General features: G+C 35.5%; 1 protein-coding gene across 1 annotated transcript in view; it reads left to right on the plus strand.

Moving 5' to 3' along the window:
• Positions 1–27872, plus strand: part of HCN1 (hyperpolarization activated cyclic nucleotide gated potassium channel 1) — a 379215-nt gene that overhangs the window by 3774 nt on the left and 347569 nt on the right. The gene's annotated exons all lie outside the window — the stretch shown is intronic.

Consider the following 27872-nt stretch of genomic DNA (forward strand, 5'->3'; position numbering starts at 1 on the left):
AAAAAAAGAGTTCAATAGTAGGGACACTGTTAGAAATAACTGGGTAGAAGCTGGAGAATTTAGTAAAAACAAAAACAACAAAAAAAGCAACAAAAAAGAAAACCCTCTTTTCAGTTTGTTTACACTATGGTATAGAAGCACCCAAGCCAGGGGAAATATGAATAAATACTACAAAAATAACTTACACTGGTATTTGTGGGGTGAGGGAGAGGTCTCAGAGCTACTCAATTCCATGTGCTCAACATGCGCACATTGGATTTGAAGGCTAAATATGAGTTTTGTAACTGAATAGTGATTCTGTATTAACCAGATACAATTTTACTTTCCGTTGACTTAATAAAAAGTGACACTGCCCAAGCATTGTGCCTCAATAGCTAATTTGGAGTTATGATATAATCATTCAAATTTGAATTGAAAGAATATTTAGAATACAGTTGTGAACTATCTTTAATATGCAAGTAATTTATCTCAGAGGAATATATCACCAGCCTGTTTGCTGTTGCAGAGACTCTGATATGATTTTGTTGGATCATACTTACACAGGGCTCTTTCAAAACTAATGTTCCTATTTCCTATTACATATGTGTGTTCCTAATCCAAGCTCATGTCTTGTTCCTGAAAAGGGAGGAGTTTTTGTATCTTGACTTCTCCTTTCTTCCACTTCTTTTCATCCTAAGTGTGGGTGTGTGAAAAGCTTACTGTGGTGTAAGTACTCCAGGACTCTGGAGACAGGAGTCATTTCCTGAGGATATTGCCACTCCCGGCCATCCATATCTGCTTCTGATTGCATCCACACCTGTACCGATGTCAGAGATGGCTGATGTGTTCACTGGGGAAGGGAGGCTTCATTCATGTTATGTAGTTTGTCATAGAGAGAACATTTGTTTCCAGGAGCTGCTCACCAGAAAACAATACAACCTTCTGGGGTTTAAGGACTAATTAGCCTACTGTTCTGTTATCTTTGTGCTAAACGCACTCTGTATTCTCCCAGCCATGTTTCTTTGTTTGCTTTCCATATTAACATAGCCAAAATGAACCATAAAAATTTATTTATTTTCTTCTATGTTAGGTGAACGTTTTTATGTCTTATAAATTCAATTAAGATTTTCTTAATGGGTCCAGTAATTGTTAAGCCCACTTAAAGTGAAATTATTTTAAGATTTGGTGGGAAGTGTGAATTTATTTAGTTACTTTTCCCTATACATGTAAATCACAAATTTTATAACATTAAATTTTAGTAGATGTTTCACCATTTAATTGAATTTAATGGATATTCTGGTGGTACATATCATTTTGATATTATAGTATATTTTCCTTTCTTTTTTGAGAAACTTGCTTTAAACTTACTTGTGGGGTCTTTACATAAAAGGAGAATTAGTGGACATATTCACTTTATTAATCATGTTTAATATGTGGACTTGTATTTGTGAATTTGCCTAATCGATAATAATTAAAGAAATTTAAATGCCCTGGAAAGATATTACTTATTTTCGTCATCAGTTCATCTAACAAAATAAAATTCAATGATAGGATGTCCCATAAGTCAGTCTTAGGTTCATGGACATTTATTAACAAGATATTTATTATAAAACATTTGAATAAAAGAAGCGGCTAAGATGTAGAGAATAGTTTGTAAAGTTTTATAATGAATATTTTGCAAATAAAGGTACATTTAGCAGCAATTTTCCATTTTCCCTATGTATGGTGACTTTTAGGGTTGACTTATGGGACACCCTGTATATCTGCTTTATGAAAAACCAAAAACTGACTTCACTGCTACATAGCAATTATGTATAGTGTCTTTGTAAATCTGCATTGTTCTACTCGATGAACCTGTGTCCTTAAAGTGAGCATAAGGTCAGAAAAATGTATTTAGGGTGATTTGCAGGTGAGCATCAGGCAAATCTGATTATAATTTTTGTATTTAGCAAATAATTCACTTCATTTCCTCCTGACAAAAATTGAGCTTAAGATGAAAACTTTCAAATAGAGCCTCTTGTAACTACAGTACAAATTGTGGTAGATAATTTGCACTTCATGACAAGTGCTGGGCATTTTTCAGGCTCTTTGATGACATAGATAATAAGAACTGGACTAGGAATTCAGTTCTTTTGAACCTTAATTATGTCATCCCAACCCTTTTACCCAACCAGAAACAAAGCTGCAAATAAAAGTAATTCTCCAAAACGTCAGGGAATCATGATGGATTAAATCTAATCATTTATGCTTCCTCTGTCTTCAAGCCATTCCAAAATAATATGAAAAAACACAGATACATTGGTAAGTACAATAAGGAGGAGGCAATAGAGAATATAGATCCCCGAACCATTTTGGAAAACAGAAAGCTAATGGAGGAATTATTTTACTTCTGTAATCCTTTACCCAGTGCAATGCAGAAGAGCATGGACTTGGAAGTGCCAGTTAGGAAATAGTTCTGAGAAAGTCAGACTGAAAACAGGATTTAATAAGGGTGAGTGAATTCAGAACTGTCCATGCTGACAGTAGAATCCTGGGAGCCAGGTCATTTCTCCCCAGGCAAGAAACTGGAAAAAAATACTTCCAATGGGAGATATTTTAGAGTCTTCCAATTAAAAATTCATATTTATTACTTAATCACTCTGCAAAAATGTCCATGTACATAGAGGCTGCGATTATATAGTTTTTATACTGTATTATGAGTATGAACTGAAAACAGAAGATTACCAGACTTTTGAGAAAAGTCTCTATCCTGAGAGAGAAATAGTAAGTCAAACAGAAAAAGTAAGCCCATGGCCTAGAGGAAAGGGAATTATTAAAAGCAAAGTGTGTAAATGAAATCGTCAGAAAGATATTTCACCTATAAAATAAGAATAATATGCTAGGAAAAGAATAGGAAGAGATTAAGAAACAGCCCTTGAATGGAATGAGCTAGCAAATAAAATACAGGAAGCCTGTCAGAATTAGAAGAAAATAAAAAAGAAAATGGAAAATATAAGGAAATATAGCAAAATTAAGGATTAATTCATGAGGTCAAAATCTACCAAATGGAGTTCTAGAATGAGAACAAAGGTGGAAAGTGGACATGTTGCAATTAGCAGAGTCATCTTAAACGTTTTTAGATAGCAGCAACTGAAACGTTTGTTCTGAGAGTGCTCACACCTTGAAAGAAAGAGACTCTATCAAAGATCATTGAAAGAAAGAGACTCTATCAAAGATCATTGAAAGAAAGAGACTCTATCGAAGATCATCACTCAGAAGCTTCAGAACGCTGCTGAATCAGGAAATCAACAAGAAAAACCCTGAACATTTCAAAAAGAAAGTTACATGTTGAGACGTGGGAATGATATTTTAAGTTAATGACAGCATATCAAAGTCTACAAAATTCTTATAGAAAGTGATTTCTAAAAGAATTCTATACCTTGCCATAATATGAAGATTATATGAAGACATTAAGGATTCCGGAACTCTATATTATCCACCAATGTGCCCTTTCTGAGTTGCTGGATGATGTGATCTCGCAAAGCAAAAATTACCAAACTACATGAAGACATAGACCATAGGAAATGGGATTGAACACAGAAGAACCTTGATAAGAAGTCCCAGGTGTACTCTGAGTAGCTGGCTTTGTAGGAAGCCATTCTAGAATGGGTAGCAGAGCACAGAGCGGTAAAGCAAGGCCTTCTGCATAGGAAAAAAAATGAATGGATATCAGCATTTGCCCAGATCATTTGGAAAATGTATCCATAACTGTCACACAAATACTTGAGGAGTACATTGACTACATGTAAATAAACAAAGGACCTTTACTAATACCGGAATGATCTAATGGTATATAAAAAGGGGACAATCACAGTGCCTTGCTTGGTTTAACAGAGTAATGATTATTTGGTTCTAATAATGTAAATATAGTGGACTGATTTAAGCAAAGATTATGGTGCAATTATGCTGAGAGGGCAGGAAAAAGGCAAATGTGGCTTTGGGGGTGTAAGGAAGCTAAGTCCTCATGTTCCATTATTGGAATCTAATGGGTAGTATTTAAAGTTGATAAATTGATTTCTCTTTGAAATGTAAATTAAATGCCAAGTGAAACAATTAGAGTAGTTGACTTTGGAAAGTGAGTACGTAGAGTGGGGGGAATAGGGTGAGGGTTAGATGTTCTTCTTATAATCCTTTGTGTTTTACTTTAAAAAAGACTATAGATTTTTTAGGTAACATATAGTTTTGTTAAGAACTGTTGGGTTACAGTCACAGCTCCACCACCTTAGTAACTGGGCCTTAATTGCCTCAATTATAAAATGAGGAAAATAATATATGTATCTCAGGGGGTTGTTGAGAAAATAAATATTTTATATCTATATATAGGGTATTACACATACACTATATATTCCATATGTTTATAAACCTATGTGGTATATATGTAATGTTTAGAAATTATGCTGTGTACTTAATGACAGTTAAGTATTAGTTATTATCGTACAAATAAAATTAAAACATGGGTCATGTGAGTCATTGGAGAAAATAAAGTATTCTCTAAGTGCATGTTCTGACAATCTTAAGAATTCCACAAGAAATTGCACATGTGGTGGAAGGACCGTGTAGTGGCGTGTTGCTGTTTTCTTTTTACCTCCATTGGAGTCTCGGCAGCGGTGGCCCTGATGTGCAATGGCATGCTTTCTGTATGCTGTGCAAAATAGGTCTACTCATGAGGCAATTAGCATTGGCTAACTTATAATGCATCTATTTTCTGCAAAATTTTCCAGATATATAAGTTTCATGTTCTCAGTCAGTATAGCATGCCAGAGTATTGAACACTTAGAAATAGCTTTTAGGGAAAATTCTAATGGCAGTGAGTTCCATGTGCTACTTTCTGTTCATCTTCATTGTCATCAGAAAATGGCATAGGTAAACCATTTGGGATCTTATTGCAAATCAGTTAAAGTATTATATATGAACTAAATAAGATGATTCGTAACCTGCTGAATTCTTTTATTTTCTTTGTATTGTCAAATTTGACAGTCTTTGAAAAATGGTTCTTTAGAAATATAATTTAAGAATTTGAGAAATGTAACTTTGACAGAATGTTTTCTTTCTTTTTTTTTAATTTTTCTTATATCATTTCTAGAGCAGATGTTACTTGTAGCCCTGGAAGAATGTTTTAACCTTATTATGTATTTTTTAAAAAAGCACTTTATTAAAAATTAGAAAACTTTGATATGAGGGATGTGAGCACAGACTAAAAAATGAATATTGAAATTTCAGTTAGATGATTAGTTCCTGTATGGAACAAGTGTTTCTTATTTTGCCTACAGAAGAGTCATTCACTATTTAAACAACTATTATAAAAGCATGTCCTTGTTCTGAGCAATAAATTTGGCATTTACCTTGAATAACCATGTAAGTTTGTAGTTGAATTAGAATGAAGATTGGCGATTGATGTGTTGTCTGGGATTCAGATATGTATTTATAATATAGGAGGAACATGCACTAGAAACTCCAGGTTATAGTTTATATATATTGCACAATATAAATAACATCGGGGGTGGCGCCTATGGCTCAAAGGAGTAGGGCACAGGTCCCATATACTGAAGGTGGCAGGTTCAAAACCTGGCCCAAAACAAAATAAATAAACAAATAAAGAAGCTTTAAAATAAATAAATGAATAACATTGGAATTCTGTTGGGTATAATTATTGATTATATTAATCATTTGCAGTTATCCATTTATGTTAGTGAGTCTTAGGCTTCCAGGCTCATAGAATACAGTATGAATTAATTAAACTGATGGATTCTCTGCTATAGAAAAGGGAATGTATTTATAATATTTTATCTATAATTGCAAGAGCCTTGCTGTTCCTTTTAAGCAATTTATTTTTTGGACTCCACGTTAAGTTTTTGTAGTATCTACTCTTATAATGCAGAAATGAGACACTAAAAACTAATTTTGAGAGAAGCAAGGATGCACAGTTGTGCTTGGACAGGCCTCTTAAAAATTAGAATTGAGGCTACAAAGACTTGCTTTGAAGGGAGAGAATTCCCTGTCATTGAAGTAGTTTGGTTTTGAGGCAATATACATGGTCAGTAGGGATTGTAAAGAGATTTGTTATGCATGGGTCTCTCAGTACAGTGAAGCACAAAATTATAACTAGAAATATATTTGGGTGAAAGGAGGATAAATTATTTTTTGCAAATGTTTTTTACCTGCCTGAAAGACTTGGTGGAATTGATGGACAAATGATAAGAGTAAACTGCAAAGTTCAATGAAATGGCTGTATATATAACTATTAAAAATAAATCTTTGGCAGAATGGTTTTTAAAATCCTTCTTATGTCATTTCTAGAGTATATGTCACTTATAGCCCAGGGGGAATGTTTTTTTATCCCAGAGAGCAGCAACTGAAATGTTTGTTGTGACAGACTCAAGGAGTGCTTAGCACTTTGAGAGAAAGACATTCCACCAAGGATCATAATGCAGAAGCTTCAGAGCACGGCTGAATCAGAAAGCAAACAAACAAACAAACAAAACTTGAAACATTACAAAGAGAAAGTTATGTTTACGTATATACATAAATACATTAGTTACTTTCCCATGTATCTACAATAGCGATTATAATATATAATAGGAAAAAAATACCACTGACAACAAAAGCCAAAAAAAACCATGGACTACAGTAGAACACAGTGGTTGCTCAAGAGACTGTAAAAAACGGGGCTACATGTGGAGGTGGTCAACCTAAGGAACTTAGGCTTACTGTACTGATATGTTGGAGGTGGCCAACTATGGAGGTTCTACTGTATATACCCGAATGTAATTATTATAATAGTGTTAATTAACTAAAATAATTGAGTAAAGAGAAATAGGCACTTAAAAGCAAAAAATATTTGAAGCCATTTGAAATAACATACATACATCTATTAATTTTATGTATGACAATTCTTTTATGTAGTTTTTAAAATTTTATATATGTATTTTTTCTCTCTATAGAATTATATATTAACAGATAAAACATGCACATATACTATATCTGTATATATATGAAAGAAGAGCATATGTGACTTATAGGCCAGGAAGAGCTATGAAAGAGAGAGAGAGGGAGAGGGAGGGAGGGAGGAAGCGGGGGGGGAGAGAGACAGAGAGAGAGAGAGAGAATATTTAGATATTTAGAACAGAGGTGGGGAATCAGGGAGAGGATATCTTGTCTTAGTTAGTTTGGGTTCCTATAAGAAATTTTCATAGACTAAGTGGATTTATAAACAACAGAAATTTATTTCTCACGGTCTAGAGGTTTCCAGGATTAAGGCTCTGGCAGATTTGATGTCGGGTGAGAGCCTGCTTGTCACAGAAGGCTGTCCTTTTACTGTGACCTCACAAGGTAGAAGAAGGGGTGAGGGATCTCTTGGATCCTTTTTTAAAAGGTACAAACCCATTCATAAGAGCTCTTTCCTCAAGACCTAATCACTTCTCAACACCACCTTTCTGAGGCTTAGGATTTCAACATGTGAATTTTGGGGAAACAAACATTCGGTCCATTGCAGTTTGAGATGGCTCCTCTTTCACAGCCCTATAAACGTATATGCTTTATTAACTTAAAATAAAAAAAGAAAAATAAATGTCATTGCTTCTGGAATCAATTTTGTCGTAATCAAAATGAAGTAAAGACTGTATCCCTTTGGGCAATAACATATCAAAAGAATGACCTTACTTTCTGCTATATATTATCTATTTTTTTCACTTTGCCAAATAGTGCTATTTGATATAACAATGCACATTTAAGACACTATTCTACAGGAATAGGAAATTAGTGCTGTGTTCCCTTAGGTTTAATAAAAAAAGAGTCTATATTTCGACAGAAGATTAATTTTGAATTTTAATTTTGTGGTAAGCAATTTTTTTCTTTTTATTATGTTCACAACATTTGCAGTAAAGAAAAAAAAATCCAACCAAAAATTTTCTGAGTGAGTGCTATTGGTTTTTGGGTGAAGTTAATAGAAGGGACATCATAGACATTGATAAAGGAAAACTTAAGTTGACATAATTCTCAGAAGCAAAGGGATCATGCATCTGAAAAGATACTAGTAGCAGTGGGAGCTTAGTTTTTGTGCATAAAAAACAGAGCAAGTAGGTAACAAAACCCAAAACCAAACCAAATGCACAAATGAAAAATCATGGCCAACTCTTACAGCGACTCCCAAGAACCTAAAAGATAAGTAAGTTGGCACAAACTTTCAATAACTGCAAGATCTGTGTTTTTTGAACCTCTGTGTAGGAGGAAGGAAGCAATGGTAAGCAAGGGCATCTGACGGATCTCAGAATAGGCGAACCTCCTACATAGCCGAAAGGAATTGGCTGGAGCAGCAGCTGAAACTGGGATGGAATTCTCACTAGGCTGTGTGAATTTGAAGAAGAGAAATGGTTCATCCCAGGTCTGGGGCGGGGAATATATGTTAAGAGCATGGAACAACTTGTCATATCATATATTAAGAAAGGTATTAAAGACTTGCAGGATAATAGCTAAAAGAACCAGAAGCCTACTTAAAGAAACCAAGGGTGGACTTCAAAAAAGTATTTGAATTTCAACAAATCCAAACCCAGTGGATGTTTAAATTTGAGTTCATGGTGATGTCAAAAATGATTACCTAGTGAAGGTCCTTTTTATCATGATGTAAACCACTGTGTAACCAAATAGAAGAGGAAACTGGTGTCTTAATATAATTATCTCAGCAAATACTTGAAAAGATGATATAATTAGAAAAATCATGATTTTGTCACCCCTATTTAATTAATGCATGTAGACTTGGACCACTCTGAAAAGAAAAAATCTTAATTCTGAAAATGAAAGATCAGACTGCAATGAAATAACAGTACAATATTACTATTTTCTGTTTTTCTTTCTGTTTTACTCACAGATCTGATTTGCATTGGCAACAAAACCCTAATAATGCTCAGGCAGAGCAACTTAAGGTAACTTTATGCAGAGCAAATGGCACAGACGTGGTCTCAGAACAGTTAGAATCTTAGCTCTTCTAATGTGATTTGAGTGGGTTTTCCTTTTTTGATGAAGAATGACGAAAACTCATGAGACTACCAGTATTTTAAGATGCAGACGTTTTTATCATTTGTAATGTGCATATGGAAAGGAGGTATTATGGAGTAGAAGAGAAGAAACCCAGTAAATCCAAATCTGTTTTGCTTCCCATTTATTTGTTGTTATAAAACAGGAGATGTTCAATGTTTTTGAGGCTAAACTGTATAAAATTGGAGAAAATCGTGTCTATCTCCTTAAAGGTTTGGTGATAATATATGGAAGGCGCCTGACACATAGCCAATGTTTAATAAATATTAACTTTTCACTTTTTTTTTTAGTTTTGTTAATGATTAGTATTCAAACACAAAATAAATAATAGTGGGTTATTTGGAGCTGATAAGATTATCGGCAAGAATTTGCTCATTCAGTACATATGTGTGGTGCGTGTGTTTCAAGGACACTTAGGTATTTTCGATACAGAAAAGAATGAAACAAAGTCACAGCCTTTTAAGAGGCTTTTAGTCTAATAAATGAAACAGACACACGAGCATGTACCTTTAACAGAGAGAACAAAATGTTAATAGGGAAATCGTACACAATGATATACCTCTGGGAAAATTATGTTGCTTTTATTTTTGTCGTATCATCACAAACTAACATTTAGGATTTTTTATTATTTGGTTCTTTATTTTTGTGAACGATCACAAATATTTTTGTGTATAATATTATTGAAAAGCCATTCTTCACTAGGTTATTGTTACCCTGCTGTGATTCCAGAAAGCATGGAGCATTTTCAGAATTATTTTAGAGCTGCACACTTGAAAGGGAGAAAAAGTCCCTGGAAAATGGCAAAGGAGTTTAGGTATTGACTGAAATGTGGACTACCTCTGCATCGCTTTCCCAGGTGAAAGAAAACTGATGTATATGCTTTCTGTATTTACAAAGCATGTGGGCAGGAGAGTGAAGTGTTCTTAACCTACTTTCCTATCTTCAATTTTTAACTTTATCATACTTCTTAATTGCCTGGGTGTCCTTTAACCATCTATTTCCATGATTCTTTCCCAGAGGCTTGGTTTAATTTTAAAAGTGCAGTGTATTCAGCCCTAATTATGTGAGAGTTCACTGCAGGCAAACAGCAAGAGATAGTAATGTCCAAAACGTGTGTCTTAAATCAGTCCTGGCTAGCACAAGCATGTGGCTATAAACATTTAAGGACTAGGAAATGCAGTCATGTAAGGTGATGCGTAGAAACCAGGGACATTTGAAAATAAGATTCCTACCAAAAAACATAATTACATTAAATATGATTCTAAACATATCTACTTTGTACTTTTCACTTTTATTTTTAATCAAGGATCTAAACCAGCTTAACGCTCACATACTCAAATTCATTTGTAATCGATAGCTAAATAGAAAGTGGTTCCATTGCTGAGTTAGAATAAAGTTCACAAAATATGAAGATGCTATCTGTCTGGCTAAAATTATGTCTCTAATTTTCATTGAAATAAATGCTTCTATGTTGGCTTTAATGACCATAATAAATAGAGCATTTAATCACTATCTGTCATAGTTACTTTTACATTAATTTAGTGGGAGAAAGATTTGTTGTTGAAATTTTGTTTTAACTGGTCACACATAAAAAAATCAGTGTGGTGAAAGATTCTACAAAAGGAGGTAGAAATATAGTACTACCTACTAAGCTCTAATTCTGTGCCAGACACTATTCTGAGTGTCTTTATTTGTGTCATCTCACTGAGTCCATAGAGCAACCCTATGACAGGTGCATTTATATATCCTATGTCAGCTTAGAAAACCAAGCTGGGTAGTTTAGTGGTTATGAAAACACCTTGTAAGTGGAGACACTGAGATTTGAACCCAGGGATCCTGGTCAGAACCTAGGATCTTAAAAACTATGCTTTGTCCCAGAGGCATTCAGTCATACCCTGATCCAATGATTCATTTATTTTTCAGACTTTATAAAATGTTTTTTGAAATTATTTATATACATATGTGTGTGTGTGTGTGGGTCCGTGTGTATGTCCTGGCTATATGAATTCTAATCATGTAGTTGATATTCTTAAGGGGAAAATGCTGCTTTATTAGCCAAAGATTGGCTGTAGTTTTCTGGGAGTTGGATTTTTAGTTCATGGTGTTGGATTAGATCTTATATGTCAAAACCTAATTATTTCAGATGCTCCTCTGTTTTCCCAAAATGCTAAATATTTGACAGTAGAGTTCAGATAAATCTTGAAAATGTAAATGTCCTCAACCGGGCAGGCATTAAAAAAGGAATAGAACTTCTTTGACTGTACTTAAGTTTAAAACTCCAGAAAATATATGAACCAATGAAAACATTCTTCCTAAAAATACCTTTAATTTCCTCTCGTTATGCTTTTCTATATGCTTTTGAATCATAGCACTTAAGTATAAAAATGAGCAGACTATTTAAACTAAAATAGCAATGAGGAGCTGCACTCATGATGAAGTCACTGAGAGGCATATGGAAAGAGAAAGAGGTTCTAGGGCTTTAGCCACAAATATTATTGAAGAGCAATGTAGTTATTACACAAAAGGTCACTGTTTGCCATAAAGTTGAAGTCTACCTCTGTGTCAGTGTCCTGTGCTAGACAGCTTATAATTTATAGTTTATCAGAATGATGATGAATTACAATTGCTTGGGAAAATGTAGGAGGGTTATTATTAGACTTTGTTCCTCCTGGAGAAAAAGCAACTGAAAAAGGCAAGAATCAATAGACGAAGTTTTATGTGGCAAAAGCCTAAGGAATTCCCTCTGAACTACAGTACTGTTGTAACTCTGAGACCACTCTCTCTGGTTTCTTGAGTCTGATAGCAGGATATTTCGCTATAAGGGAATCACCACATCTAAAAACTATTTCAAAAGTGACTATTACTTATTGGTACTATAAAGCTATGGATATAACCTGAGGAACTGAATCCCAGATTGAATTAGAAAGGAAACAGATATACTGGAGAATTAGGGAAAATGCTGCAGAAACGTCTTCATTTAAAAAATAGTTTTCTTTTTATCTTCTTGGAAAAATTAGATGGATGATGTTATCACCAGTCATTGAGATCCGAATTTCCTATCGTAAAGGATAATTTTAAAAATATAATACATCATTTATCCTAACTGGGATAAATTTAAATTCTTTCTCTATAAGAAACCTGCCCCAAACATTTTAATTTAAACAAAACAGACCCTTAGCGCTCAGTTATGTTTGCTACTTTCATAGTTTACCTTTTATCTAAACAGATTTTGGAAAAGAGGAATTTACATTTGCTGTCTCTTTCTTTCTCACTTTGCCATTCCTTAACCCTGTATGACCGGGCTTTCCATTCAACTGCATGTCCATTTCTTGGATACAAAGAAAACAGAAAGACAAAATGAAATAGATAGAACCAAATAAATAAACAATATATCTTATAAATAAAGGCCATTTAATATCCTTGTTTCTAAATTTAGTAAACACTTTCCAGAATTTATTTAATTTTACCCCTTGTGGCACTTGAAAGTCCTTCTCAACTGTTCTCTCCAATTATCTTCCTACCTTCCTGCCACTGCTTCCCACATTCTTTTTCCTGCTCCAACTCCTTTACTTTTAATGTTGGTAGACATCAATGCCTATCTTCACGACCTCTTCTCACTGTCCATATCCTCCTTGGGAAACGTCATCATTACTGTCTCGAACTGTTGCCCCCTACATGCTGGTGATTCCCTGATCTGTTACAACCCAGGCCATACCCTCAGCATCAGACACATATTCGATTACCCCTTTCATTTGTTTAGTCACCATTGACTTGATAGTCAAGTCTGCATTCCCGCTTATGTTTTCTGAAGGATTGAGTGATTATGAATGGCACTTAACCCCGTATCACATTAGTGTCCTTGTATAGTCTCCTGTGTACAAGTATGGATGCCAGTCCTCATGCACACACAGATGCGGGCAAACAGCAGCCACTTTGCTTTCCTTACTGGACCTGTGAAATATCTCCTAAGTATGTGTCCTCCTCTTCATCAACATGACCATGAGTCAGATTCTCTTCCTGTCTTCTTTGACTCTCATAACTCATCCATTGGCTTCGGGTGTGGCTACACTTGTCTTCCAGACCACCACCACATTGTTCCTGCTACATTTTGCTTGTTTCTTAACATACATACTGTGAGCTTTCATGCATCTCTGTATTTCTACAGGTAGTTCCAAGTATCTAAGACAAAATAAAAATAAAAAACCAAAGAGGCAACCCTGCCTGATTATCTATACTTAGGGATTAAGCCTAGAAAGAGCACTATAGTATTAAAATGCTCATACTACACCAGAGACAGATAATTTACAAGGAAATCTAGGAAGCAGAGCTCTATGAAAATCTCTAAAGATCCACAGCTATATTATTTAATTCAATACAAATTATTAATCATCTAATATGTGCCAACTGCTGAACTACACAGGGTAGAACGTAGAACGCTGAAGAAGTCATCACCTCTATTTTTTGGTGTAAAACAAAAAAAGCAAACAAGTAATGATCGTTGATCACTGCTAATAAACGAAAACTACAGGGTATGGAAGAATGGAGTTAGGGGCTTAATTTCTTCCCAGAGTTAGGAAAAAAGGTGGCAATTAAATTTAGAATTCAAGACAAATGAATTAGCTAGGTAACGGGTAGTTTCAGACATGTGTGAGGACAGAACTAACCACCTGAAAAATGACATTTGTGATGAAGCAAAGGCTGTTGACATTTTGCATCATTTCCTGACAATATTAGAAATACAGGACACAAAATATATAGACTGATGATCAATAGATAGGTGGACAGATAGATGCACAGATAGATAGCTGATAGATAATAATTACGTGCCTCTCAAGGATCATACTGAATATCTATTTCTTTTATAATGTATAATCTGAGCCTTTGCTCATTTTTCCTCTGTCATGATTATATTTGAATATATTCTGATTCAACATTCATATTTTTTCACAAATCTTTCGACACCCGGTTGACCATTCCTTTACCTTGCCTTCTCTTAGGCTTTATTTATAATTTATATTCCATTATCTTGTAACTGCAGATATTCTGTGGTGATTTCCCCATTCTGTCCTCTTTGCTTTTCTTATTCCTTCCAGAGCATTTATTTCTATTTCCTTTTGGTTTTGTTCTCTCCCACTACCCTTCATCTTAGTGTCCTATCTTGTTCCAAGATGTGCTCCAAACATATCTTGATCTGAACATGTTAAAATTTTTTTTCTAACAATCTTGTAGAGAAATGAACATCAATAAATATTTTAATAATATAAATATAGATATACATTTTTTTTAGTATATGACCTCTAATGTTATCTGAACAGTAAAACAATAGGTGTATATAGATTTGTTCATGCATCTGTGTGCAGTTTTACAGAACAGCTTATACTTGTATTGATCTTTATGTAATCCTAGATGCATATTAAAAATATGGTGGTTTTTCTGAGGAATTCATAGACAACATTCATGACAACAAAGCACATTACACTGGAAAAGCTAAGTGACAAAATGTGTATGAAAATTTGAAATAGAGGGATGCCTCAAAAAAAAAAAAAAACCTCTCATGTTCTGGGGATAAAATTTACTTGTGTGAAGTCTAGCCGTCTGGAAATACGCATACATATACCCACATACTTTATAAATTCTGTGAAGCAGGGATGCTGGCACATACCCCCAGTGGTCAGCTGTTGCTTTGTCTTGATCCAATTAATGATCGACAAGGCAAGAGTCTTGCAAAGTTGTGAAGTGTGATAATTTGTGGTTTTCTCACTGATGTTTCCCTATAGCATTTTCTCTTTTTATTCTTGAGTGTCTTAATTTAAACAGAAAATGATCTGACATCCCATTTCTTACTGGTATTTAGACTAAGGTAATATTCACAGTGAAATGACTTAATCAAATGTTGGTGCTTCAAGTTTTTGTGTCTGTATGTAGAAAATGTTCATAGTGGAAAGAAGGGAATGGATTGTTTGGATGCAGGTAGGTGATTGGAGCTGTATAAAGATGACCCTTACATCATAGTAGGCTTACATTTGGCTCTTCCTGAAGAAGATCACTGTGAGAGCTAGTGTGTTTGGGAAAGGAACAGCCAAAAAAAATGTTTGGATGGTTAATAGACCTTGCAGACACAGTGAGAGAGAGGACGTGGCTGGCCTAAGATGTCTTAAGTTACAAAAGCTGATTTCTTGCCACATCCGAATCAGGAGTGAAACTAGTATCAGATTCCATATGAGATGGGTGTTATATGTGGCTGTATGCTTCTCCCAAGATATAGCTGATAATATTTTATGAAGTTTATGAAAATGATAAGTGCCACTTAACATTTTCCAAGTAGGAACAATTGTTTAAGAATCCAGAAGTTGTGTGCCGTTTACATATAAGATATAGTAAGTGCTTTTATATCTATGCATATCTTACTAAAAATATATTCACTCAGTGTTTTTCTTAGTTGAAATCCCACATTTTTATCGTACTCTAATATATAGTAGTAAAATACTCAGCACTCACAATATTGAGAAATCTTGTTAACTGGTAACACTTTCTGACCTATATGTAAGGATTAAAAATAAACTTAATTTAAATTAACTCTAAGGTGAAGAAGACACAAAATTTGTTAAGTTATATCTAATAAAATTAGTACTTGTTTAACTCACAAAATAGGTATCCTGTATTTTATCCTTACAAAACTTTGTTAGAGTTCATAATATAAACTTAACATAAAATTATAAACAAATGTGGTATATACATAGATTTTCAGTTTATTTTTTTGAGACAGAGCTTTACTTTGTCACCTTTGGTAGAGTGCTGTGGCATCATAGCTCACAACAACCTCAAACTCCAGGGCTTAAGTGATCTTCTTGCCTTAGCCTCCCAAGTAGCTGGGACTACAGGTACCCAACTCAATGCATAGCTATTTTTAGAGATGAGGTCTTACTCTGACTCAGGCTGATCTCAAACCTGTGAGCTCAGGCAGTTCACCCACCTCAGCCTCCCAAGTGCTCTGGTTATAGGCGTGACCCACTGTGTCTGGCTAGATTTTCAGTTTAGAAATATATTCTTTGGGCCGGGTGCTGTGGCTCATGTGTGTACTCCTAACACTGAGAGGCTGAGGCTGGTGGATTGCCTGAGCTCACAGATTCAAGACCAGCCTGAGCAAATGTGAGACCACGTCACTAAAAAATAGCCAGGCATTGTGGCAGGTGCCTGTAGTCCCAGCTACTTGGGAGGCTCAGGCAAGAGAATTGCTTAAGCCCAGGAATTTGAGGTTGACAAACTGAGACCATCTCAAAAAAAAAAAAATGTGTTCATGTTTCTTTCTTTTTAATTATTATTCTTTTATTAAGTGCTTTTAATTGTTGCCTTCTCAGAGAGTTCTGTGGCATTTTAAAAATGTAGACTTCTAGGTTTCTCTCATAAAATAGCTTCAACTTATAATGGAAAATTGTTCAGTTATTTATCCCAAGGAGCTAATTTACATAACTCATAACAGGCAGCTTAATGAAAGGCATACTTGTATATATGTATTATCTAAAAGCAAGTGAAAATTTACATTTTAATATTAAAATTTAAAGCATAACTATCATAGGCCAGTCAGCTGGGTGACTCATGCCTATAATCCCAGCTCTCTGGGGGGCTGAGGCAGGTGGACTGCCTGAACTCATAAGAGGAGCCTGAGCCAGAGCAAGACCCCATCTCTAAAACTAGCCAGGCATTGTGGTGGGTGCCTGTAATCCCAGCTACTCTGGAGGCTGAGGCAAGACAATCTCTTCAGCCCAAGAGTTTGAGGTTGCCGTGAGCTATGATGCCACCGCTCTCTACTGAGGGTGACAAAGTGAGACTCTATTTCCAAAATAAATGAATAAATAAAATAAAGCATAGCTATCTCATAGAAAACTGAGTGTAATAACTAATATTTTTTCACTTATCAATTAAATGTCTTGGTATGTTCTTTTGTGAAAGAGGAAAAATGATTTTGCCTTAAACATTAAAAGAAAAGTGATTTAACATATGATATTCGTGAATGATGGGATATAATTTGAGAGCACATATATGTTCATACTTGAAATGATGAGTAATGAAATAAGGGTTAGAATGATGATTCTGCTCTGCCTTCCTTATGGTGGAGAGCGTAAGGGCAAGTTTGTGACCATTGCTTAGGGGATCTATTTCAGAATGTCTTATCAGTTGATTGTAGCTATAGAGAACTTTATTTGAAGACAAACACATTTCTCTATCACCAACCACTTGTGATGTTGATATAACAAAGAATTGTGTTCTTAGAAAAAGCTGCTAAAGACTAGGGATGCTTGGGTGGAATATGAACAGATAATCTAAAGAGCTCCAGTGGCCAAAGAAGGAACAAATTGAGCCAATAAACAATGAACAGTATTGAAGTACAACCCAAAGTATAAAATAGGCATTTGGGAGACCATACTGATATAAAGTGATTAAGTCAAGAAATAAATAGGGGAGAAAATTTCTCAATAATTTAGGTAGATATTCTGCTCTCAAGGAAGTAGACTATAACTTCACACTCCTTAATTGTGTACTGCCAATAGTGACCGCTTTCAAAAAAATGTGATCAACATGACCCCAGCTTGGTGATTAATGTTAACAGATGTAAGTCAGGTTGATGGTGGTGTGTCCTCTTGACATGATGTGACCTCTGCCTCTGTCGTCTTCCTCCCTAAGTTCCATAATCCCAGCCTAATCACAAGAAACACGTCAGACAAATTCAGGTTTCAAAGGACATTTTACAAAATACATGACCAGTTCTCCTGAGAACTGTCAAGGTCATCAAAAACAAGAATAGTCTGAGAAACTGTCACAGCCAAGAGGAGCTAACAAGACATGACAACTCAACTGTAATGTGCTTTGTGGATTAAGATCCTGGGAGGGAAAAGGGACATTAGGTAAAAAATAAGGGCAGCTGAGTAAAGTATGTACTTTAGTTCATACTAATGTATCATTTTTTCATTATTTTTTGCCTAATGAATATGTAAAAATAGAGAAAACTATGTGTGGGAACTCTGTACTGTCTTTGTTGCTTTTTGTAAATTTCAAGACTATTCTAAAATAAAAGTTTATTTTGAAAAGAAAGATAGATAATGAGAACAACCTTTTAGCAATCGAAGGCCCAGAGTAGAATATAGGTAAAGCTACAAACCTTTTCAGTGAAAAATATGGCCTTTTGCATAATATTTTTTATTTTTTTATGACATAGTTTGCATTTCTGCATTATTTAATATGGCAGCCTTCTGTTCCAAGTACTTAGACCACAACGAGTGATTACAGGCAAAGGAAATCTACTTATGTAGTCAGTTATTCTGACTTAATTCCATAACTACTTTTTAATTACTTGATGGAGCTCAGTTCTTTCATTGCAAACTGGACTGATAATACATTTACTTATAGCCTGGTAATAAATACTAGCAATATACTTGGTGTAAAAAAATGACATCTGAAAACATCCTTCTCACTGTTCAGGCTCCCCGAGGGCTAAAAAACTTTTTATTATCATTTCTACCTTTTGAATTTAATTATCACAATGGAAGTTAACAATAATATTATTTAGGAAAAAAAAAAACCCTAAATCTTATAGATCGATGAATAGAATAAATCAACTTCTAGCATTTCTTACACAAAGACACTAATAATTAAAGCAGCCTTTGTCTATGCACAGTAGATATGTGGCTTGGTAAGATGCTTGCATTTAGTTTTGTAGGCATAGATGTAGTAATTCACAGTTCCGATGGTGTTTTTGACTGGTCAAATGCATTGTAGTAGTGAAACCACTTTATACATGTAAATGCAGTACTGAATAATTTACATTCCACAACATCCTCTCTTTCTTTCTTTCCCTCCCCTTTCTCTATGATATTGTTAAATTCAGGAGATGGCTAAGCTTGGTGGTTCACATCTTTAATTCCAGAAATCCAGAAGGCAGAGGTGGGAGGATAGTTTTAGGCCAGTAGTTTGAGACCATCCTGGCCAACAGAAAGAGACCCCCACTACTACCAAACACTTAAACATTAGCCAGGCATAGGGGGTAAGGGGTGCACCTGTATTCCTAGCTGCTTGAGAGACTGAGAGGAAATTCAGGAGAGAAAGGATGTATATTTTAATTAAAGGATTTGACTGCTCTCTTAGAGTAAATGTCTCCTAATTTATATTTAGTGCCTTTGCAAAGGGAAAATCCTTAGATTTTCTGATATCCCTTACTTAATTTTATTTTGGTGATTAACTCATAATAGACCCATGTCAGTCTCATAAAGGACACAGTTTTAATATTTATCCACTGTGCATAGTGGAACACTTTACACAGAGCTTTTCAACTGAAGTATCAGTAGTTACACAACAATTGGAATTGATTTTCGTTTTCTAAATTCTACATCCATAACTTTTTCTATATGACAGGTAGTAATCAAAGGACTAGTAGTTATCAAACTGATAAGCTATCACTTATCAACATTTACTAAACATACAAATAAGGAGTTATAATTATATATAAATCTATATACTAGTTACTGAAATAGCTTCAAAGAAGGATAAAACGTGAACCTTGCTATCAAGGATCTTACAGTCTAGTGGGCTGTGGGATTGGGGGGTGGAGTAATTATATAAGGCACTTCAGTAATATTTTCTCATATAAAATGTCCAGTAATCTAATGCATTCTGAACATGATTTGCTGGTAGTGAACATTAAGGTTAATGGGACAGAGTGATTACTTCAAACTGGAAAGTTACAGAGAGCTAATGGAGGGAGGTGGCATTTGTGCTGGCCCTTAAATAGAGGTGAGATTTGGGTGGTAAAGAGAAAGAGGAGGGCACAGAGATTTCAAGTAGAAAGTACAACAAGGATGATGAGGACGATGATGGCAGAGCAGTTAGAAAGGGTAGTGGAGGCTATTAAGGAAGGAATATGGAAAATAAACTTGTGTTCTCTGAAATGACTGGCCAAGGAATGGTTTTGAGTTTTCTGATTGATAATGCATTTAATTGGCATTTTGCCAGTTTTCCAGTAATTGAACCTCTTGATTTTTTTTTTAAATTGAGACAAACTTTTTCTGTGCTGCCAAGCAGAGTACTGTTCCATCACCATAGCTCACAGCAATCTTAGACTCCTGGGCTCAATCAATCCCCCTGCCTCAGCCTCCTGAGTTGCTGGGAGTATAGGCAACTGCCACAATGCCTGGCTAATTTTTCTATTTTTATTTGAAATGAGGTATCACTCTTACTCAGCCAGGTCTTAAACTCTTGAGCTGAAACAATCCTCCCACCTTGGCCTCCCAGAGGATTGCAGGCCTCAGCCACCCCTTCTAGTCTCCTAGTGTTCTATTAAAAATAATTTGATCCAGATGATTTAAAATGTAATTTAGGGTCATTAATTTTCTCATATCATCTCTGTATATATCTGTTTCTGTTGTAAAGTGACAGACATTTCGAACTTGTTTGAATCTGTTTTGTAAAATATGCTATTTGCTTAGCTTTTTTTGAATAAAAATTGGTTTTGGAGCACATCTTATTATGGAGGACTAAATTGTCATTTATTATGTTATCGAATTATATTAGTGTATGTGTTGCTCACACCCTTTGAAAAACGTGCATGGAATGTAGGATTTAATCATTTTCTAAAAAAAAGTATAATTTTTCCCAGTAGACACATTCTGAAGTAATAGAGTTTGTGTTGGCTGTGGTTTGAACATTAGAGAAATTTATGTTTGCAAATTACAACCGAGTAAATGGGGGCTTCCTTAGTTTTAAATCATGTAGGAGCATGACAATTGAAGAAATGATTCCTGTTCAAATACATGGTCTGAAATTATATCAGAGTTGCTAATTCAAGATGATTTCCTTTACAGCCTCCAGCTTGAGGCCTAATGCCTACATCCCTTAAGGAAAATGCACTGTGATATCTGCATGTTCCTTTGGGAGTATATTGTATTGTAAAGAAGCACAGAGCTGAACTAGGAATTAATATTCTCTCCTAGCTGCAATGCTTTTGCCCCAAAAATATATTTAGTTTTTTTTTTTTTTTTTTTTTGCTCTGGTTCCTTTTTTTTTAGCCTGTATGGAAGATAAGTCACATGTCACATTTATGATTCAAAGTAAATTTTTCCACTTTGTTCTATGTCCAATTTTTCCCCTCATCTCTGACCATAATTTTCATGTTTTTTATTCTTTACATTCAGTTTTTATTATTAATTTCTATACTATCAGCTTTCCTATATGATCAGGCTTTCCTGGTCTTAAAAAGTAGGAAAAAATCATATACCATCCCTCACCTCAGCCACAGAAGAGGATGGGAAACATTATAAGCTTATTTAAATAAGTAAAAGACTAAACAGATCTCCCTTTTTCTAACAGGCTCTCCAGGACCTCCTAATCTTCGCCTTTCCTTGGTGAATAGCCCTGTTAACGCACAGGCTATCCCAGCGCACAGTTCCACACAAGCTGTTGCTTGGTGTTTCTAATTGGTTCTTCGTAGTCCCACACTGTGGTTTCCTTTGTAATGACAACTTATCTTTGCGTGATCAATCCAATAGTTTATACTTGACCTATGTTCCTCACCTGTTTCTGAGTTTGGCCTGTGCTTCTGTCAAGCTGAACTTCCTGCTCTCTGCAGTTCACTTCATTGCTTTTGTTCACCTTCTACTCACCCGTCTTACCACCTCTACCCACGGGCCCTAAACCAGCGCTCCACTCCTGACTGTCTCTCTTGTACCGTGTCTTCTTTTCAGCCTCTTCAAAATGGACGTGTCCAAAATGAAATCAAATGGTGTCATGAAACCAGATCTTCCCAGCTACTCATTTCCGTGCCTGGCGTCACCATCGACACTTTTATTCTCTAAAATTCCCCCTTTCCTTTTATTTCTATGCTGGGTGTTGCTGCACAGTAAAGCTTCTTTCTTTCCTTTTCCTTCTTTACTTCCATAGTCTCCATCCTGGTCAGACCCTCAGCAGCCTACCCACCTTATACGATCATATTTCATTCTGACTGAACTCACTTTCTAGGCCGACTTCTCATTGACGTTGCTTTCAGACCAGCTTTTAACACAGAAAAGTCACATTTCAGTGTGCTGCTCAGTGGTTTAAGATGTTCCAAACTTTTCTACTGTATTCCCTGTCAATTCCAAATCTTATTGATCGATTGTCAGTTCATTCAGAATGAAGCACCATTGTATCTGTTTTGCCTTATTTCCAAATTCTCTGTAGGATTCACTGTTTGCTCTTCATGACTTGATTTCTGCTCAGTCTCTCAAATTCTCTGCAGTTCTTCACATGTTGGAGTGATTTATTTCTCTTGCCCCCTTCATGTGCCTGTCTGAATTCTGTCTTTCGGATCTAGCTTCATTAACCCTTTCTTTCCTCCTTCCAGACACCTGGGTTTTATCTTTTATTTTCAACCTAATTTTTAGGAATTTGTCACAAAGTTTAGTAGTAATTTTGGACTAGGTTTAGGAAAACTGAAACAGTTGCTTAGATCAATTATCCAGCCAGTCACGCTCATATTCACCATTAATTTCACTTTTATGCACATGGTTCTGAATTCTTGTTGAATGAAGAACTGAGCCATGAGCATACACACGAAGATAGTCATTATACACATTTTATGTGAAAACAGCACTCAATCTTTGAGTACATCTGTATCTTATAGGATAATCCACATGCACATTTTCACTATTTGGCTGTTACAGTAGCTACTGAAATATCTATAATGTTACATGTGAAAAATTGTAATTATATTTTCTCGCCAAATATTCTCATCAACAATTTACAAAAGCTCAATTAATTTTCAAGCCAGGCTTCTGCAGTTGGAACTCAAGTATCTTTCTTTAGTAAAGATAGTCATTCTAGATTACTCGGGGGTGAGTAGAAAACAATAGCATTATCAATAACCCAAATTATTTTTATTAGTCTTGGCACAATCAGCATCTAAATGAATTGTGATTTTTCCAAAGCTGGAATTATAATTCAGACATCTAATCATTCATTAATACAATGAATACATTTAGATCACTCTTTATCTGCCAGAATTAAGCCACACGTTGTAGACACAGTTTCTGAATCTCCTTTCTCTGGGCCTTTCCTAATCTAATCCACTTTTCTCCCGTCTGAAATGCTCTCTCTAGCTCCATCATCATCATCTATCAGAATTCTGCTGAAATGGATTTAGCTAAATGTCACTTCGTTATAGCTTCCTCTACTCCTTTAAACCAACTGAAGTAGTTTCCCCCTTTTCCTGAATTTCCATCCTGTTTGTAGTCCATCCTGATTTTCATCTGAATTGATCATGTTGTACCTTATATTTTCATCGTTTAAAATCATTTATTTACATTCATCGTGTTGTCTATGTAAAGTAAAAAAGGTGATGATTTTTATAAATGGAATAAAACTGTTGAGTAAAAGTGAAAAATAAAGCATTTCCTACTGATCAACATAATAGGCGTAATGATTTGTCCTCACTTAGCTTAGGTTATTGCTATCTAGCTTAATGACATAATTATACAAATATGCATTAATGCCTAAAAGTAAATCTCATGAAACGTTGTCTTTTCATAAAAAAACCTCATCTCAATGGTATAAGTAAATGGTAGAGAATAATATTAACTATGAAGAATTATAAAGAGATTTAAGAACTAAATTTATATGACTACCTTGAATTAATTACTACCTCAGTTTTGGCAAAGTACCCCTTCGTATTCTCCATGTCAGACCATTTTTATCTCCTCTCAGAGATTTTCCACCTCAGCCTCATTTACTGGTTCATGTTCTTGTTGCCTTATGAGTGCTCTTGGCTCATGACATCATTTAGGCTCTTTTCTCCTTTCTGTCTCTAATCTCCCTACTGAAAGCTCATTTTCCCCCAAAAGTTCAGTTCTCAAATCTATATAAAGGGTCGTGAAGCTGTTTTCCTGGTCCTGGAATCACTTATGAGTTTCATTACAGTTTCAACTGTCTTCTGCCATGTGAATATGAAACATATTTAACTCCTTATCTCCCAGCTTGAACTTAATCTCTCCCACATCTACTCTCAAAACGTTCACATTATCCTTTTCTAGCTTCTCTGGCATAAGACCTGGGAGTTATATTTGACTCCTTCCACTTCCTTTTCCTCCAATACCGGCGATCCCGTCTCTTACCTGTTTTTCTCTCCTGAGGATTCTTCGTTCCATCTCTTCTTCTTTGCTCTCCTTAAGTTGGTTTTTATATTAAATGTCTAAAAGTTTCCTTTGCTGCTTAAATTTCATACTGTGACACATAATTAACTGTTAAAAAATAAAACTCTTAGATTGGAGAAGATTTGTGGGAATTTTCTAAGTTCACGTTCTACAAGGAAGGAGATAGAGACCCAGGTATCAGGAGTTAGGCCCCTCCTCATTCAAGCCATTCTTTTTTCCACTGTGTCACAGTACTGTTCTTCAGGATCCTGTTTCTCCCAATACCAAGGCATTTTTTCTGGTACATAATAAATACTAATACGACTGACAAGATGCCAGAGGACCACTATTTTGGGTTCAATGCAGAACTTGTTTCATATAAAATTGTTTTAAGTGAAAGAACAATTAAGTTATAAACTATTACAGCAAAAAGACAACATCACGCTTATTAAATCAGATTCTTGTTATGCAATGTAATACTTGCTTGTCTGCTAGCGTCCATAAAAGTCAATTTAGAAATGGCTATTCTCTAAATCCTGTTTATGAATCTGCCCTTCAGGATGTGTATACATTTTCAGTAGTCACATTGAGGGTGAAGCTAGAGTTAAAGACAGTATATAGTTTTGCACGTGTGACTATTTTGATAACCGATACCAATTATTTCCATTAAGCTACTCTGATGCACATGATGAAATTGTGCTATAGCTATAGCATACTGTTTATGTTGTGTGTGTGTGTGTGTGTGTGTGTTTGTATGTAAAAATACAACATTGAAATAAATCTGGGGTGGCGCCTGTGGCCCAAAGGAGTAAGACGCCGGCCCCATATGCCAGACGTGGCGGGTTCAAACCCAGCCCTCCCCCTCCCCGGAAAGAAGTCCGATTCATGATGTTAGGAAAGATCCCTGGTACTTATCAGAAAATCTGGCTCCAAATCTTAGACACTACTAATCAGCCAAATGATCTTGGACAAGTCACTTACCCTTGCAGTTGTTCAGATTTCTCATCTGTAAAGAGAACTAACAAAACTTCTTAATATTTCTCATAGAACTGGTGAGAAGAATTAATGAAAATGAGTACTGTGAAAATACTTTGTGAATACAACGTTGTTTTGTAGTGATTAGGAATATACTAAAAATACTCCTACAGGATGATAGCAGCTTGGCAACTAAGTTGAAATGCAACAAAATAGAGCTGTAATGTTGATTTGCCTTACTAATGTGAGTTGTGTTTATTCCTAGAATTTCAAGTTATAATTGAGTATCTCAGGAATTTTTGGTTCAGAACCTGTAGAAAATTTCATGTTGATGGTAGGCATTCTTTTCTTTCAATGAATATTTTATAATTCAATGTGATATAAATTTGTCAATGGCAGTTTCTGCTAATATTTTTCCAGAATCTATAGTATATCTGACATTGTGCTAGTACTTAAATTATCTCAACTTATTGATTTTCTTGGAAAACACAATGGTTTTCAATGTGAAGATGTTTATAAATATGAAATACCTTCATTTCTCTTAAAACATGATATAATTTGTACTCAAATGAGGAATAGGATAAGGCAAATGGGTGTAAATCTAACAGTTTTCCCTTAGATACTTGTTTTGTAGCAAGTAATAGTAATAATGTCAGGTTTACCCACCAGGGCCCACACAGGGATGTCGTAGGCCAGAGAATAACCCTTGGGTTCTGATGTCATGCTAGACCACTAGGTAACATCAGGGGATCCTGATAGTTGAAAAATAGACCCTTCGGTATTCTTACTGTGCCCCTATGTGGCTCATTTTTTGAAGGCAGCAGAGTGAGGTTTGTAGGACCAGACAGCCTGGGATTCATGGTTCTTCTCCACCTTTTTACTACAATGGTCAGCCTGAGTCTTCATGTTACCTTCAGGAAAGTGTGGAATATATTCACATTTATTCATGGTTTCACTCTAGCCAAGTTTTAGGTATTTCACTTTTTAAAACTTTTCTTATACCTCAGGATTTATTTCTTCAATCATTTCCCTCATTTTTATCTGGATATCTTCAAGTTTGTCTGCATTCTCATGATACCAAGGTACTCTACACAGTGACATTTTCAAAGAACAGATGCTTGTAGACTGAGATCACAATGCAGTGCCTTTATTAAAGCTACAAGTATTTATTCATTCATTTATTCAATAGATATTTAGAGAGTTCACTCTAGTTCAAGATACTGCATTAAATAGACAATGGGGATATAATGGGAAGCAGAAAGAGATAGGATTTCTGATCATGGTACAACCGCTGTAGTTGGTGAAATAGATCTTCAAAAACAACGGTTCGTTAGCTGGGCATTGTAGCGGGTGCCTATAGTCCCAGCTACTTGGGAGTCTGAGGCAAGAGAATCACTTAAGCCCAAGAGTTTGAGGTTGCTGTGAGCTATGATGCTACAGCACTCTACTTAGGGCAATATAGTGAGACTCTGTCTAAAAACAAATAAATAAATAAAATAAAATAAAAATAAAAACAACTGCCCATGTGCATATAAGAATACAAAGTATTTTACGTTTAGGAGGGAAAGGACATGCGGCACGTACTGTCCTACTGGGCCACTGGACCAAATCTGAGTCTAACTTCTTCCTTAAGGCACTGAATGCTCATTTAGGGCTTACTATATGTATAATATTATTTCAGGCTTTCTTTTTTTTTTTTTTTGAGACAGAGTCTCACTATGTCACCCTCGGTAGAGTGCTATGGTGTCACAGCTCACAGCAACCACCAACTCCTAGGCTCAAATGATTCTCTTGCATCAGCCTCACAAGTAGTTGGGACTACAGGTGCCTGCCACAATGTTTGGCTATTTTTTTTGTTGCAGTTGTCATTATTGGTTTAGCAGGCCCAGGCTGGGCTCTAACCCGCCAGCCTCGGTGTATGTGGCTGGTGCCCTACTCACTGAGCTACAGGCACTGTGCCTGTTGCAGGCTTTGTTAAATGCAACAGATAAATAAGACATGGTTATTGCCTCATGTAGAGTTACCAAGACCTTCTGAGAGCTTATGCCCACCGAAATGTTTTTGCACACTTACGTGAAGTAGGCATATATGTCTTTAGAGCTTATTGCTATTTTTTTATTGATTAGTAATGAAATGCTAAGTGAAAACAAATCTTTCTAAGACACTTTCCCATATGGCATGTTTGCAATTCTCTCAGCTCCACCTAAAACGATACTTTGGAGGAACAACTGCTTGTCCCTGGATTAGATTGATCACAGTCTAAGGTTCATGTACTACATAGTTCAGAGGAAAGAGTGCAGTGACCGTGGCTTAGAGAATTTGAGGTTTCTCAGGGAGCGTTGGTATCTCAATTGGGGGTGGATGAGGTAAAGAAAAGGGGAGACGGGGGAGACTCTTCCAAGCACTTGCATGGAGCTCTCGTGCACAAGAAATTAAGATATGGAGGTGCGAAGGCCAAGTAATTAGATTAGCCTATGTAAGGCTTCATGATCAGGGTGAGGATAGTGAGAGAAAAGGTCACGGAGAGTGAGTGGGAATGTGAATTAAGACATTCACATCAATTTTAAATTGCCAATAGTGTTGGCAAAACTTAATGCTCATAGGTACACTCTATAGGTTGATATTTCTTTTTTAATCTTTTCTATTATTAGATGAAACCATATGGGATTTGAAATAACGATTTTAGTTAGTAATCTA

This window comes from Otolemur garnettii, unplaced genomic scaffold (assembly GCF_000181295.1).
Source record: "Otolemur garnettii isolate 467f Iridium unplaced genomic scaffold, OtoGar3 scaffold00005, whole genome shotgun sequence".
Taxonomy (NCBI): domain Eukaryota; kingdom Metazoa; phylum Chordata; class Mammalia; order Primates; family Galagidae; genus Otolemur; species Otolemur garnettii.